This window comes from Pleurodeles waltl, chromosome 1_1 (genome assembly GCF_031143425.1).
Source record: "Pleurodeles waltl isolate 20211129_DDA chromosome 1_1, aPleWal1.hap1.20221129, whole genome shotgun sequence".
Lineage (NCBI taxonomy): Eukaryota > Metazoa > Chordata > Amphibia > Caudata > Salamandridae > Pleurodeles > Pleurodeles waltl.
In genome coordinates this window covers 137601844-137618546 of record NC_090436.1, presented here as the reverse complement: position 1 = coordinate 137618546, position 16703 = coordinate 137601844, and positions in this window count along the sequence as shown.

Here is a 16703-nt window from a genome sequence, read left to right as displayed (position 1 = left end):
CAGGTGTACAGAAACCGGAAGAGCTACCATTCTATGAATGTGCAGATGGTGTGTTTGGCAGACCAGCACATCTCCCATGTGAGTGCCAAATTTCCTGGCTCAGTGCATGATGCTTACAATTTGGGGAATAGCAGCATCCCTTATGTGATGGGGCAACTCCAGAGGCACCGTGTGTGGCTAATAGGTGAGGACAAGGACCCTATACAGTGTGAATAGGTGTCTGGGTATGGGGTTGTCCCTCCATATTTGCAGGTGACTCTGGTTACCCCAACCTGTCATTGCTACTGACCCCAGTGAGAAATCCCAGGACAAGGGCAGAGAAACGCTACAGTGAGGCACATGGGTGAACTAGGAGGGTGATTGAATGCACCTTCGGCCTCCTGAAGGCCAGATTCCGGTGCCTCCATATGACAGGTGGTTCTCTCTACTACTCACCAAAGAAGGTGTGCCAGATCATCGTGACCTGCTGTATGCTGCACAACCTGCCTTTGTGATGCCAGGTGCCTTTTCTGCAGGAGGATGGGCCAGCTGGTGGTCTTGTGGCAGCTGTGGAGCCTGTGGACAGTGAAGAAGAGGAGGCAAAAGAAGAGGAAATAGATAACAGAAACAACATAATCATGCAATACTTCCAGTGAGACATAGGTAAGATGTCACTGCCTCCCATATCTCAAACTATTTTTGGAGCTAGCATAAGTCTGTCATTTTCACTCAGTGTATGGACCCTGACTTGTCACTTTGCCTTTCCATTTCCCATATGTGGGTCCCACTTTGTGCCCTCTGCTATATTTCCTCCAGGCCTACAGCTGTGTTACATCGTTATGTGCACAAGTAAATTGACATTGCTATATTCCATGGTTATTGCAATTACACGTTTGTGAAAGCACAGACTGACTCCAGATTGTTTTGTGATTGAAGTGTGTTTATTTCTTTGCAATTAAGTGGAGGGGGTTGTAAAATGGGCAGGGGTGATGGTGGAGGAATGTCCATGGCAGAGCCCAGTCTATTTGTTTCACAGGTGCATTGTCCAAAGGGGCATAGGAAGTGGAGCAATGGCAGTTGAGGGATGGACAGGGTGACAAAGTGGGACAGAAGGGTGACATTCAGGGGGGTCTCATTTCCTGGTGGGGGTCTTGGCAATGTTCTCTGTCTTGTTCCTGGATCTCAGGAACCGTTTGCGCAGTGGTTCTCCATCTGCAGGGGGTGGGGTGCTGGTGTCATGTTCCTGTGGCGGTGCCTCCTGTCCACTAGCGCCGGCGGAGGTGGAGGGCTGTTCATCATCCAGGCTAGTGTCAGGGGCCCCTTGTTGTGCCACAGTGTCCCTCCTGGTGTTGACAAGGTCTTGCAGCACCCCTGCAATGGTGACCAGGGTGTTGTTTATGGACTTCAGGTCCTCCCTGATCCCCAGATAGTGTTCCTCCTGGAGCTGCTGGGTCTCCTGAAACTTGGAGAGTACCGTTGCCATCGTCTCCTGGGAATGATGGTAAGCTCCCATGATGTTGGAGAGGGCCTCGTGGAGAGTGGGTTCCCTGGGCCTGTCCTCCCCCTGTCGCACAGCAGTCCTCCCAGTTTCCCTGTTTTCCTGAGCCTCTGTCCCCTGAACCGTGTGCCCACTGCCACTTCCCCCAGGTCCCTGATTTTCTTGGGTTGGTAGGTTTGCCTGGGTTCCCTGTAGTGGTAGACACACTGCTGATTGACGTGTCCTGCGGACAGAGGGATGGGCCCGAAGGGTGGGTGGTGTGCTGATGTTTCCTGAGGGGGGAGGGTCTGTGGTGGCTTGTGACAGTGTCAGGAGAACCGACTGTCCTGAGATCCCTGATGGGCCGGGCTGGTCATCTTGATCCAGTTGTGCAGAGCTGCTATCATCACTGTGGGTCTCTTCTGTGGGGAGACTGGATATGTCTGGTACCTCCTGTCCAGTGATGTTGGGTTTGGGTCCTGCAGGGGTGTAAAGGCATGATTATTGCATCTGTGTGTGCCATCGTGTGCAATGGGTTAGTGACCCTGTACTCCAGTGCTTGCATTCTTGTCTTGGTCCTTGGGTGATATTTGGTGTGGGGTCTGTGTGGGTATCTGTAGTGGACATGCTTTGGTGATAGGTGTCCATGCTTTGGTGTTGCATGCAGGGCTTGGTATTGGGATGGGTGGGTTGTGATAGTGGGGCATATGTGAGGTGTTGGAGTGATGGGGGTGAGGGTGAGGGTGGGAGTATGCGATGGCATGCAGGTAGGGTGGGGGATATAGTAGTAAAGCTTTGACTTACCAGTCCAGTCCTCCTGCTACTCCTGCGAGGCCCTCAAGATGCAGTATTGCTAAGACCTACTCCTCCCATGTTGTTAGTTGTTGGGGAGGAGGTGGGGGTCCACCGCCAGTCCTCTGTACAGCAATCTGGTGTCTGGAGACCCCAGAACGCACCTTTCCCCGTAGGTCGTTCCATCTATTCCTGAGGTCATCTCTTGTTCTTGGATGCTGTCCCACTGTGTTGACCCTGTCGACAATTCTGCGCCATAGCTCCATCTTCCTTGCAATGGAGGTGTGCCACACCTGTGATCCGAATAGCTGTGGGTCTACCCGGACGATTTCCTCCACCATGACCCTGAGCTCCTCCTCAGAGAACCTGGGGTGTCGTTGAGGTGCCATGATGTGGTGTGGGTGATGTGTGAGGTGGTGCGTGTTGTGATGTGATGTGTGAGGGGATGTGTTGCTTGAGGTGCGTGGATGTTGTGTAAGTGATGGTGTTGTGTGTCTGTGGATGCTGGTGTTGTTTATGGTGGTGTCTCTCTCTGGCGTGGTTTCAGAATTCTGGTAGCAAGGGATTGTGGAATGTGGGTGTGTGTTTTATATTGGATTGGGTGTGTAGTTGTGGTATGTGTGTCAGGTGTGTGTATTTTGAATTGTCCAATGTGGTTGTGTTTTGTAAATGTGTGTGTATTTTGAGCGCAGTGGTGTATACCGCCAATGGAATACCACGGTTGAAAGACCGCCATGTGGATTCGTGGGTTGTGATAGTGTGGGCCTATTCCTGTTGGCGTGACGGTGTCAGTTATGTTATCGCCAGTTTATCACTGACCTTTGGTGTGGCGGACTTGTGTGGGTGTCTGTATTATGGTGGATTCCGAGCTGTGGGTCATAATAGCTGTCGCGGAATTCCGCGGCCGCAGCGGTATGTTGGCGGTCTTCTGCACGGCGGTAAGCGGCATTTACCGCCAGGGTTGTAATGAGGGCCTTAGTCTTCTAGATACTTAGGTGGAACCTTCATTCTAGGAACCCTACAATCTTCCACTTCCTGTGAACATTCTTCCCTTCCATTTCTGATACTCTGAATCTTCTCTGCACTTTTCCCCAATACATCATCATCATTCAACATCATATAACTATTATAGATGTCCAAGCTCTCCTTGTGATTACTCTCCCAGGTACTTATCCCTGCACTCGATAGGAGGCTGGCCTGGTTTGTAGTGGTACCAAGGGGTACTTACACTCTGCACCAGGTCCAGTTATCCCTTATTAGTGTAGAAGAGGTGTCTAGCAGCTTAGGCTGATAGAAAAGGGTAGCTTAGCAGAGCAGCTTAGGCTGAACTAGGAGACATGCAAAGCTCCCACTGGTGTCATATGCACAATATCATAAGAAAACACAATACACAGATATACTAAAAATAAAGGTACTTTATTTTTATGACAATATGCCAAAAGTATCTCAGTGAGTACCCTCAGTATGAGGATAGCAAATATACACAAGATTTATGTACACAATCCCAAAAATATGCAGAATAGCAATAGAAAGCAATGCAAGCAATGTACAGTCACAATAGATTGCAATGAGAGCACATAGGTATAGGGGCAACACAAACCATATACTCTAGAAGTGGGATGCGAACCACGAATGGACCCCAAACCTATGTGAGCTTGTAGAGGGTCGCTGGGACTGTAAGAAAACAGTGAAGGTTAGAAAAATAGTCCACCCCAAGACCCTGAAAAGTAGGTGTAAAGTGCACCTAAGTTCCCCAGAGAGCACAGAAGTCGTGATAGGGGAATTCTGCAAGGAAGAACAGCACCAGCAATGCAACAAAGGTGGATTTCCGGACGAGAATACCTGTGGAACAAGGGGACCAAGTCCAAGTGTCGCGACAAAGTCGAGATTGGGCAGATGCCCAGGAAATGCCAGCTGAGGATGCAAAGAAGCTGCCACTGGATGGTAGAAGATGTGGATTCTGCAAGAACGAAGAGGACTAGGAACTTCCCCTTTGAAGGGTAGATGTCCCACGTCGTGAAGAAGCTTGCAGAGGTGTTCCCATGCAGAAAGACTGCAAACAAGCCTTGCTAGCTGCAAGGGTCGTGGTTAGGGTTTTTGGATGCTGATGTGGCCCAGGAGGGACCAGGATGTCGCCAATTGCGTGAGGAGACAGAGGGGGCGCCCAGCAAGACAGAGAGCCCTCACAGAAGCAGGCAGCACCCGCAGAAGTGCCAGAACAGGCAATACGAAGAAGAGTGAACCGGAGCTCACCCGAAGTCACAAAAGAAGATCCCACGACGCCGGAGGACAACTCAGGAGGTTGTGCACTGCAGGTTAGAGTGTTGGGGACCCAGGCTTGGCTGTGCACAAAGGAAATCCTGGAAGAGTGCACAGGAGCCGGAGCAGCTGCAAATCACTTGGTACCCAGCAATGCAGTCTAGCGTGGTGAGGCAAGGACTTACCTCCACCAAACTTGGACTGAAGAGTCACTGGACTGTGGGAGTCACTTGGACAGAGTTGCTGAGTTCCAGGGACCACGCTCGTCATGCTGAGAGGGGACCCAGAGGACCGGTGATGCAGTCTTTTGGTGCCTGCGGTTGCAGGGGGAAGATTCCGTCGACCCACGGGAGATTTCTTCGGAGCTTCTACTGCAGAGAGGAGGCAGACTACCCCCACAGCATGCACCACAAGGAAAACAGTCGAGAAGGCGGCTGGATCAGCGATACAAGGTTGCAGTAGTCGTCTTTGCTACTTTGTTGCGGTTTTGCAGGCATCCAGAGCAGTCAGCAGTCGATTCCTTGGCAGAAGGTGAAGAGAGAGATGCAGAGGAACTCTGATGAGCTCTTGCATTCGTTATCTAAAGAATTCCCCAAAACAGAGACCCTAAATAGCCAGAAAAGGAGGTTTGGCTACCTAGGAAGGAGGATAGGCTAGCAACACAGATAAGAGCCTATCAGAAGGAGTCTCTGACGTCACCTGCTGGCCCTGGCCACTCAGAGCAGTCCAGTGTGCCAGCAGCACCTCTGTTTCCAAGATGGCAGAGGTCTGGAGCACACTGGAGGAGCTCTGGGCACCTCCCAGGGGAGGTGCAGGTCAGAGGAGTGGTCACTCCCCTTTCCTTTGTCCAGTTTCGCGCAAGAGCAGGGCTGGGGCATCCCTGAACCGGTGTAGACTGGCTTATGCAGAGATGGGCACCATCTGTGCCCATCAAAGCATTTCCAGAGGCTGGGGGAGGCTACTCCTCCCCAGCCCTGACACCTTTTTCCAAAGGGAGAGGGTGTAACACCCTCTCTCTGAGAAAGTCCTTTGTTCTGCCTTCCTGGGCCAAGCCTGGCTGGACCCCAGGAGGGCAGAAACCTGTCTGAGGGGTGGCAGCAGCAGCTGCTGCAGTGAGACCCCCGGGAAAGGTAGTTTGGCAGTACCCAGGTCTGTGCTAGAGACTCGGGGGATCATGGAATGGTCTCCCCAATGCCACAATGGCATTGGGGTGACAATTCCATGATCTTAGACATGTTACATGACCTATGTACAGCAGTTTTAATCTTTTCTCACCATCCATACTATCTACACACCTCACTATCCATTCATTCAACTCTTGATCCATTACTGGCCACCAAAGGTTTTCCCGTAATCTTTTCTTCATCAAAGTTTGCCCTAAGTGGCCTTCATGAGCTAGCTTAAAAAGTTCAAATCTCATTTTCTGCGGAGGAATAAACTTGTCTCCCCTTGTAATGATTTAACCTTTGCACACCAATAACTCTTCCAATACTTTAAGATATGGCCTCACTATCATAGACACCTCAGTTTGTCGACTACTCCCTTTCAAAACCATGTCTGCTACTTGTTGTAACATCAAGTCTGCTACTTGTTGTAACACCTCATTACTATTCATGTCGTCAAGCCACCGTTCATTCCCAATGGCTTCTTGACTCAACTCTACCAAATCATCCACACTTGCCACAGCACCTTCTTTCCCAAAGACCTCAACCATATCTTCATCCACCTCTTGCCATGGTAATGCCAATCTAGATAATGCATCAGCCTGTGCATTCTTCCACCGAATAATATACTCTAGTTGATGTTGGAATTCTTGTAACCAAGCTACCAGCCTAGCTAATCTTGCTGACCCTTTACCTGCCCCTTCTGGGGACAGAATCTTAAGTAGCAGTTTATGGTCGATACGCACAATAATGGAAAATCCCCAAAGATACACCCTAGAGTATTCTGCTGCCCATGCAGCAGCCAATGCCTCTCTCTATTTAACTGAATAATTCCTTTGATTCAGTTAATGTGCGGGAAGCAAATGTCACTGTTTTCTCACCGTCTTTATGTATCTGCACCAGGACTGCCTCCACCCCCACTGCGCTGGCATCCACAGTAAGTATGGTAGTGAACTTGGTATCAAATGGTGTTAACACCTTGGCTCTACAAATCTCACATTTTATATTATCAAATGCTCTCTGTCCGTCCCCAGTCTACACATATTTGCACTCTTCCCTCAGCAATCTCTTGATATGTTCAGTTTTTTTCTGCAAAGTTCTTCATACATTTTGCATAATATTCTATAAGTCCAAGGAAGGATCCCGACTGATCTTTGTCTGTAGGAATGGGTGCTTTCATTATCGCCTGTAGGAGATCCTTCTTTGGTCTAATTCCCACAGCTGATATTGTGTATCCCAAGTATTCTACTTCTGCACAAAATTTACATTTCTCTTTTTTGAGTATCAAACCTGCATCAGCGATTCTGTCTAACACTTTCTTGAGAACCATTTTGAGGTCCTCCATTGTTTTCTCAAAACTTAGAATATTATCTCAAAAAACATACTACTCCATCTATGCCTTTCAAAATCACCTCAATCATCCTCTGGAAAACGCTAGCTGCCGATGATAGGCCAAACGGTATCCTGGTAATTTGGAATATTCCTTCCGTTGTGATGAAGGCCGTGAGATGCAGTGACTCCCGGTGCAGTTTGATGTGGTGATAAGCACTCCTTAGATCAAGTTTAGGGAAAAACGTAGCCCCTCTTAAAAATAACACTAATTCATTAATGTTTGGAAGAGCATAATTACCTACTACTATATTTTGGTTGTGGGCACGTAAGTCAACACAGAAATGATAGCTACCATCTGATTTACTCGTTAGCACTACCGGAGAAATCCAACTGGAGGTTGCCATGGGTTCAATTATCCAATGGCTTACCATTTCCTTTAACATTTTTTTTTTACCTCTTGTCTGGCAGCAGTGGGAACTTTCCGTACTTTGTGTTGAATGGGTATGGCAACCTTATCCTATGTACATATTATTTAAGTTCACCTACCTCGTCCAAAAATACTTTATTCACTCCCTTTACAATCTCCTCTGCTGTGACTTCATCCACTACCATGACCTGGTTGGGAACCCTGGGATTGATGATTAGCTGTAGATCATATTGGTGTTCCCAGCCTAGGATAGGAGGCCCCTTTTTTGCCACATAAACCTTCCCCTTAACTCGTCTGTCCTAAAAGCAAATATCGGTTAGCATGCAACCCAACAAATCTATCTTCTCTCCCAGAGATCCTCCTGCGTTGATATCTTTTGGGAAGGAGGAGGACCTTGGGCCAATGTAACGTAAACATTTCTTTAGGTACTATTGTGTAAAATGACCCCGAATCCACAATTAATTGGAAATGTTTTCCTTTTATGTTAAACATGGCTTTAGATCTGGTTCTTTTCTTACTAGATCCCCTTGATCATCTATACACAGAGCCCTCTCTGTATCCTTACTTTCTATATTTCCCTGTATAGCCGCAACTTTAAATTTCTTATTGGCTTTACACATACGAGCAACGTGCCCCACCCGTCCACACTGTATGCACTTCTTGTCTATAGCAGAGCAATTTATTTGAATCTGCTGTATGGAAATTACTCTCACAAATAGTGCATTTCCTTTCCATTCATTTAATATCAGGGTGCTTACTAGTATTTCCAGTATTTTTCATAGTAACCGTAATTCTTTCTTCTTAATCGTATATCCTTTATCTGTACGTAGCACTTCTGTTTCCTTTTGCTGAACACACGACACACTGGTGCAATGTTGGATTTTTCACCACCCATAACCTTGCCTGCATTTTTCTGTTCCTACAATGTACAGTCAATTGGTCTCAAATCATCTCGACCCTCATGGTCCTAAACTGACATTTAAGTGATAATTCCCAGAATCTAGTCACAAACTGATCTATTGTTTCATCAACTTTTGTGGTTGGGTATAAAATTGATGTCTACTCATCACTACAATAACTTTTTTAGCAAAACCATTTTCTAATCTGGTTTTATCATCTGCATATACATTGACAATGGGCTTGCCATCATTATCTACTGCCGTTGGCAGATACCTAAAAATATGTTGTCCCTCTTTCCCCAGCGTGCTTCACAACAGGGCTTTCTCTCTAGATGTTCTAAACTCCCTCTTGTCTTAGCCTTCAATAGAATTCTCAAATATTTCAATCCATTCTTCCCATTCAATTGGTGGATCTCCAGATTGGTTTATAAACACAGGAGGAGGAATGATTGATACATAAATTTTTTTAAAATATATATGTTAACCATATATATTATACCAAAGATGCCTTAACCACACTTTCAGATGTGTCTGCTATTCAGGTAAGTTCTTTTGTAAATAAGTTTGTCTTATTAAAGGTGTGCCTATCACTGCTGTAACATCTAGGATATCATGACAGGCCTTCAGTTGTAAGGTGTGCCTAACACCGTAGAACATTAACCAGGTGTGCCCATCACCTATAAAACGCTGAAATATATACACTTACTGCTGGTAGGTGGGCACTCAGTTTTACCACACTGGTGATCCTTTGTTCAAAAGCAGCTGATCTAGTTCCAATTTCTTGACACACGGTCAAACAACAAGAAACAAGAAGCAAGGAGGTACGGACAACAAAGAACACGTGCAGACCTATAGCAAAAGCAAAAGTCAAATATATAGAGTACACTGTTCCAAAAATTGCATATCATCCTAGGGGACCACTGGTCTCAGGAGCAAGAGCCCTCAAGCATCACAATGGATGAATAGTATCATCATCGGGAAATGCTCCACACCAAGCTGGCACTGCAATGCCTGGTGGGCACCCCAAATGGGGGGCTCTAGACCATATTCATATAATCAGACTTGTAAAATCTGTTATACAGTCACAGATGCTTACATTCAAGCACCAGTGCAAAAAAGAGGTCAGAAAAAAGTTAATTAAAATTGGTTATACATCTCCCAAACAACATCATATTTTAATCAGTATCATGAAGATGAAGACCAAGGTTAAAAACAAAAATTGAAAGTCATATATAGAGTATAATGCTCATGGTACTTTCAAATAATACTAAGGGCTCCAGGTTTTTATAGGGCCTTTAGGAACAGGTCAACATGTTTCGCGTCTGTCGGTCCATCTGGATCCATTGACGCTTCATCAGGACCAAAAATGAATAACCTCTTCACATAATACAAAAGAAAAGGAACAACCACCTCTAATGGGGTAGAGAAACCGGTAACTTACATTTAAGTACACTGGTTACATCAGGTCACCCATCCCCAATTTGAGAAAGGGCCCCCTAGGAAACACGTTCCTAGGACTCAGATTGACAGATTTTGTCGTTTGGTCCAAACTGTGGACCTAACCTCTGGAACGGTGTCCTGAACAGTATAGCAAAAGCATACTGGCTGGCTACACAAAATGACCACCAGCTACATGGTCATATAATAAGCAAGGAGGCATGGATAACAAAGAACACATGCAGGCCTATGGCCACTGACTACACAAAATGGCCCAGAGCCACATGGCATAGAGAACAAACAAATATAAATGGTGGCCTATTCCAAACACACAGACACTGGACAGACAAAGTAGGCATGGTAACTAAGAATGAAGAAAACTCTACCATTAATTCAGCAATGTAAAAAAAAATATAAGTGAGCTATAAACATTTTACAACAACAAACATCTTCCCAAAGCACTAAATATTAACCCAGCACCATACAGTTTTTGCAGGAAAACAACATGAAATAGAAATAAAACACATTTTGAATTTAGTGCGATGCCGTCCATGGCCTAAATGATGTTTTAAAACAACATATACCTCAGAAACTGTTGTTTCATGTACCCATGACTAGTACTGGCTGGATGGCCTGTGGGCAGACTAGTACAAATAGGCAGTCATTACAACATTGGCGGTAAATGCCGCTTACCGCCGTGCAGAAGACCGCCAACACACCGCCGGGGCCGCGAAATTCTGCCACAGCCATTATGACCCACATTTCGGAATCTGCCAAAATTCAGACACCCACACACGTCCGCCACACCAAAGGTCAGTGATAAACTGGCGATAACAAATCCTCCACCGTCATGCCAACAGAAATACGCCCACACTATCACGACACATGAATCCACGCGGCGGTCTTTCAACCATGGTATTCCATTTGCGGTACACAGCGCCGCGCTCAAAATACACACACTCTTACAAAACACTACCACATTGGACAATTCGAAATACACACACCTGATACACATACACACACCACTCCCACACACCCATTACAATATAAAACACACACCCACATCCCCCACAAACCCCCAAGACCACAAATTCAGAAAGAAGGCCAGAGAGAGACACCACCAGCAAGAACAACAGCATCCACAGGCACACAACATCATCACCCACAGAACGTCCACGCACCTCACACAACACCCCACTACATATCAGCACGCTTATCACCACACACATCACCTACACCACCCCATGGCACGGCAAAGACACCCCAGGTTCTCGGAGGAGGAGCTCAGGGTCAGGGTGGAGGAAATCGTCCAGGTAGAGCCACAGCTATTTGGAGCACAGGTGCAGCACACCTCAATTGCATGGAAGATGGAGCTATGGCGAAGAATAGTGGACAGGGTCAACACAGTGGGGCAGCACCCAAGAAATCAGGAGGACATCAGGAAGAGGTGGAACGACCTATGGGGGAAGGTGCGTTCCGTGGTCTCAAGGCACCACCAGGCGGTTCAGCGGACTGGCGGCGGACCCCCACCTCCTCCCCCACAACTAACAACATGGGAGGAGCAGGTCTTGGCGATTCTGCATCCTGAGGGCCTCGCAGAAGTAGCTGGAGGAATGGACTCTGGTAAGACAAATCTTAATTATTACATCCTCCACCCTACCTGCATGCTATCACATAACCCCACCCTCACCCCCAGCACCCCAACTCCTCACATATGTCCCAACATCACAAACTACCCATCCCAACACCAAGCCCTGCATGCAACAACAAAGCATGGACACCCATAACTAAAGCATGCCCACTGCACATACCCATACAGCCCCCAAAACCATCATCACACAAGGTCCCACACAGGAATGCAAGCACTGGGGTACACGGTCACCCACCCATTGCACACCATGGCACACACAGATGTAATAACCATCCTTTTATATCCCTGCAGGACCACTACCCAACCTCACCGGACAGGAGGGTCCACACATGTCCACACCACCAACAGCAGAGGCCCACAGTGATGACAGCACCTCTGTCCAACTGGATCTAGATGACCAGCCCGGCCCATCGGGGACCTTGGGACAGTCGGTTCCCCTCACACTGGCACAGGCCACCACAGACCTTCTGCCCTCTGGAAACACCAGCACAGCACCCACCCAGCGGGCCCATACCTCCGTCCCCAGGACACGTCAATCAGCAGTGTGTCCACCACTACAGGGAACCCAGGATAACCCACCACCCCAACAACAACATGGACCTGGGGGCAGTGGTAGTGGGCACACGGTCCAGGGGACAGAGGCCCAGGAACACAGGGGAACTGGGAGGGCTGCTGTGCGACAGGGGGCAGACAGGCCAAGGGAACCCACTCTCCACGAGGCCCTCTCCTCCATCATGGGAGCCTACCACCACTCCCACGAGACGATGGCAACGGTACTGGCCAAGTTTCAGGAGACCCAGCGCCTGCAGGAGGAACAGTATTTGGGCTTCAGGGAGGAACTCAGAACCATCAGCTCCACCCTGGTTACCATCGTAGGGGTTCTGAAGAAAGTACTCAACACCAGGAGGAACACTGTGGCACTACAAGGGGCCCCTGACACTAGCATGGACGATGAACTGCCCACCACCACCACCGGCGCTAGTGGACAGGACTCCCCGCCACAGGACCACCACATCAGCACCCCACCCCCTGCAGAGGGAGAACCACCCCGCAAACGGTCCCTGAGATCCAGGACAAAGACAGAGCACGATGCCAAGACCCCCGCCAAATGAGACCACCCTGATTGTCATCCTACTGTCCCACTTTATCACCCTGTCCTTCCTTAAGCTGCCCTTGCTCCACTTCCTATGCCCATTTGGGCAATGTACCTGTAGACTAATAGACTGGACTCTGCCATGGACATTCCTCCGCCATCACCCCTCACCATTTCACTACCCCCTCCAATATTGAGCACTAAAATAAACACACTTAAAGCACAAAACAATCTGGAGTCTGTCTGTGATTTCGAAATAGTATATTATCAATTCCAGTGACAAAATGCTCTTTCAATTTTAATGTCAACATACCTATGTAACACAGCTCTAGTTCATGAGGAATCTAAGCAGATGTCACACAGTGGGAACCACATCTGTGAAATCGTAAGGAAAAGTGACAACTCAGTGACCATACACTGGGTGAAAACGACAGACAGTAGAGAGGTAGTAAAGTTAAAGTACATGTAGTAGGCAGGTCTGTACTCTTACCTGTGTCTCACTGGAAATATTGCTGGATCACTGAGTCCCTGTTGTTCATGTCTTCTTCCTCTGCTTCCTCATCTTCACTGTCCACAGGCTCCACAGCTGCAACAACACCGCCATCTGGATCATCCTCCTGCAGAAAAGGCACCTGTCATCGCAAAGCCAAGTTGTGAAGCATACAGCAGGCCATGATGATCTGGCACACCTTCTTTGGTGAGTAGAATAGCGATCCACCTGTCATATGGAGGCACCTGAACCTGGCCTTCAGGAGGCCGAAGGTCCGCTCGATCACCCTCCTAGTTCGCCTATGGGCCTCATTGTAGCGTTCCTCTGCCCTTGTCCTGGGATTCCTCACTGGGGTCAGTAGCCATGACAGGTTGGGGTAACCAGAGTCACCTGCAAATGGTGAGAGACAACTGTTAGACACGCACTAACCTGGAGGGATATCCCCAGACCCAGACAACCATTCCCACTGACTTGCCTCCAGGTGCTCACCTAATAGCCACACACGGTGCCTCTGTAGTTGACCCATCGCATAAGGGATGCTGCTTTTCCGCAGGATGTAGGCGTCATGCACTGAGCCAGGGAACTTGGCATTCACATGGGAGATGAACTGGTCTGCCAAACATACCATCTGTACATTCATAGAATGATAACTCTTCCGGTTTCTGTACACCTGTTCACTCCTGCGGGGGAGGACCAAAGCCACATGAGTCCCATCAATGGCACCTATGATGTTGGGGATGTGTCCCAGGGCATAGAAATCACCTTTCACTGTAGGCAAATCCTCCACCTGAGGGAAAACGATGTAGTTCCGCATGTGTTTCAGAAGGGCAGACAACACTCTGGACAATACGTTGGAAAACATAGGCTGGGACATCCCTGATGCCATGGCCACTGTTGTTTGAAATGACCCACTTGCAAGGAAATGGAGCACTGACAGCACTTGCACTTGAGGGGGGATTCCTGTGGGATGGCGGATTGCTGACACCAGGTCTGGCTCCAACTGGGTACACAGTTCCTGGATTGTGGCACGGTCAAGCCTGTATGTGATAATCACATGTCGCGCCTCCATTGTCGACAGGTCCACCAACGGTCGGTACACCGGAGGATGCCACTGTCTCCTCACATGTCCCAGCGGACGGTGCCTATGAAGGACAACAGCGAGCACAGAGTCGAACAACTCAGAGGTACGTACCCACAGTTTACCCAGAACACCAATCATACACAAAAGGTGGCCTGTATGTGTGTTGAGTCTACGCCTAGGTATGTGTGACGCAGTTGGATATGAAGCCATGTGGGCCCCTGAAATGGAGGCTGCCTGACCTGTAAAGTGGGACAATGGGATGTGAGGTAACTGCGCTGGCGTTCTACACCGTCACGGTAGGCGGTCGAAGACCGCGGCGCAATGCTGCATTGGTTAACATTGGACCCTATGGGTCCCAGGAGCCAATGACGATGTACGCCAGCGGTGACGGTACGCACCGCTGCGGACGTGACCGCCATTTTCTATCTGTTCAATCACTCGATACCTGATCTTCAACAGGAGAGGACCTACACTGCAAGTGCTGCTGTGACCTCAGTCTGGAAGAGACAATGGCTCGAGTGTCTGGGGAAAGGGCCTTCACTTCGGAGGAGTTGGAGAAGCTCGTGGATGGGGTCCTCCCCCAGTACACGCTACTCTACGGACCTCCAGACAAACAGGTAAGTACACAGGGAGCATGTTGTATGGGCTATGCCTGTGTGGAGAGGGCTGGATGTAAGAAGGAAGGTGGGAGAGTGCTGTGTGCATGAAACAACGGTGAATGCGTGTGTCACATTGCAAGGGTAGGAATGGGGGCCAATCACTTTGCCGGTGCGGCTGGTAATAACTTCTCTTTTTCCCCTGTACATTTCATGTAGGTCAGCGCCCACCAGAAAAAAGATATTTGGCGTGCCATCGCCAAGGACGTCCGGACCCTAGGGGTCTACCATAGATGGTGCACCCACTGCCGGAAAAGATGGGAGGACATTCGCCGCTGGAGCAAGAGGATGGCGGAGGCTCAGCTGGGGATGGCCTCCCAACGTGGGAGGGGTGCCCGTCGCACCATGACCCCCTTGATGTTCAGGATCCTGGCGGTGGCCTACCCGGAGTTGGATGGGCGCTTGAGGGCATCACAGCAGCCACAAGGGGGTGAGTTTACTTTCATTATGGTGACTTTGCGTGCAGTGGAGGTGTCTTTGTGGGGGAGGTGGGCTGTGGGTTTCCCTAGGCCAGGGCGAGTTCCGTAGGCAAGGCCCCTCCGTAAGGCAGGACATGTGGCACCCCAGCGCACCTAGAGTGCCAAGCACACCTAGTCATGCCCCTGTGTCATCTATGTGTGCAGATTTCATCCATAGCCTTGTAGGCCATTTCCCAGGAATTGAACAGTGGAGCCCAAGAGTGCAGCGTAGTGCAGGGGGCTGCGGTGTCTGTCGTGTCCGACAACGGTAGCAGTAATGCATGCACTCAACATGTCTTTCTTCTGTCTCCCCCCCCTTTTTGTCATCTCCCTGTTCTTGTGTGCATTAGCATCATCAGGCGGAGGAGCAGTGGCACCGGAGCACGAGGGAGCTGCATCACATATGGCCCTGGAGGGCGAGACTACGGACTCAGAGTTCACCAGTGGGATGGAGGGTGAGGGGAGCTCCACGGCGGGGACAGGAGCTGACACCAGCGACACAGACTCGTCCTCTGATGGGAGCTCCCTTGTGGTGGCGGCAACATCTGTGCCCCCCGCATCTACAGGTACAGCTGCAACCCCCCCTACCAGCACTGCCCTCCCAGCAGCCCCTCAGCCTTTGCCCCGTGCCCGCTCACCCAGGAGGGTGGGCATCACCTTCGCCCCAGGCACCTCAGGCCCTGCCCCAGTCACCCCTGCTGCCCTCAGTGAGGAGGCCATTGTCCTCCTCAGGTCCCTCACTGTTGGGCAGTCTACCATTTTGAATGCCATCCAGGGTGTAGAGAGTCAGTTGCAACAAACCAATGCATTCCTGGAGGGCATTCATTCTGGTCAGGCGGCCCTTCAGCGAGCTTTTCAGACTCTGGCCTCAGCACTGATGGCAGCCATTGTCCCCGTCTCTAGCCTCCCCCTTCCAACTTCCTCCACCCTGACCCAATCCCCTGTACCTCAGCCTATCCCAAGCACACCTACAGACCAACATGCACATACGTCAACACACAAGGGAAGCTCAGGCAAACATAAGCACCACACATCCCACAGGCACTCACGCAAGCATCACACACATGCAGACACAACAACATCCACTGCCTCCACTGTGTCCCCCTCCTCCTCGTCTCCCTCCTCCCTCCCAGGCTCGTCTACACTCACACCTGCATGCACTACCTCTACAGCCACTACGTCCCTCTCCAGCACACCCAGCACCACACCCCGCTCACGTGCAGTCACCACCCCCACTACCATTCACACGTCCCCTGTGTCCTCACCCAGTGTGTCTGTGACACCCCCTCCCAAGATACACAAACGCAGGCACATACCCACCCAACAGCCATCCACCTCGCGACAGCCTCCAGCGCATGCACCTTCACCCAAAGTCACCAAACGTACACCTCCTACAACTACCACCTCTTCCTCCACTCCCAAACCCTCTCCAGCTACCCGTCCCAGTTTGTCTAACCTTGACCTCTTTCCAACACCTCCCCCCCCCGTCCGTCTCATAGGTCCCGAACT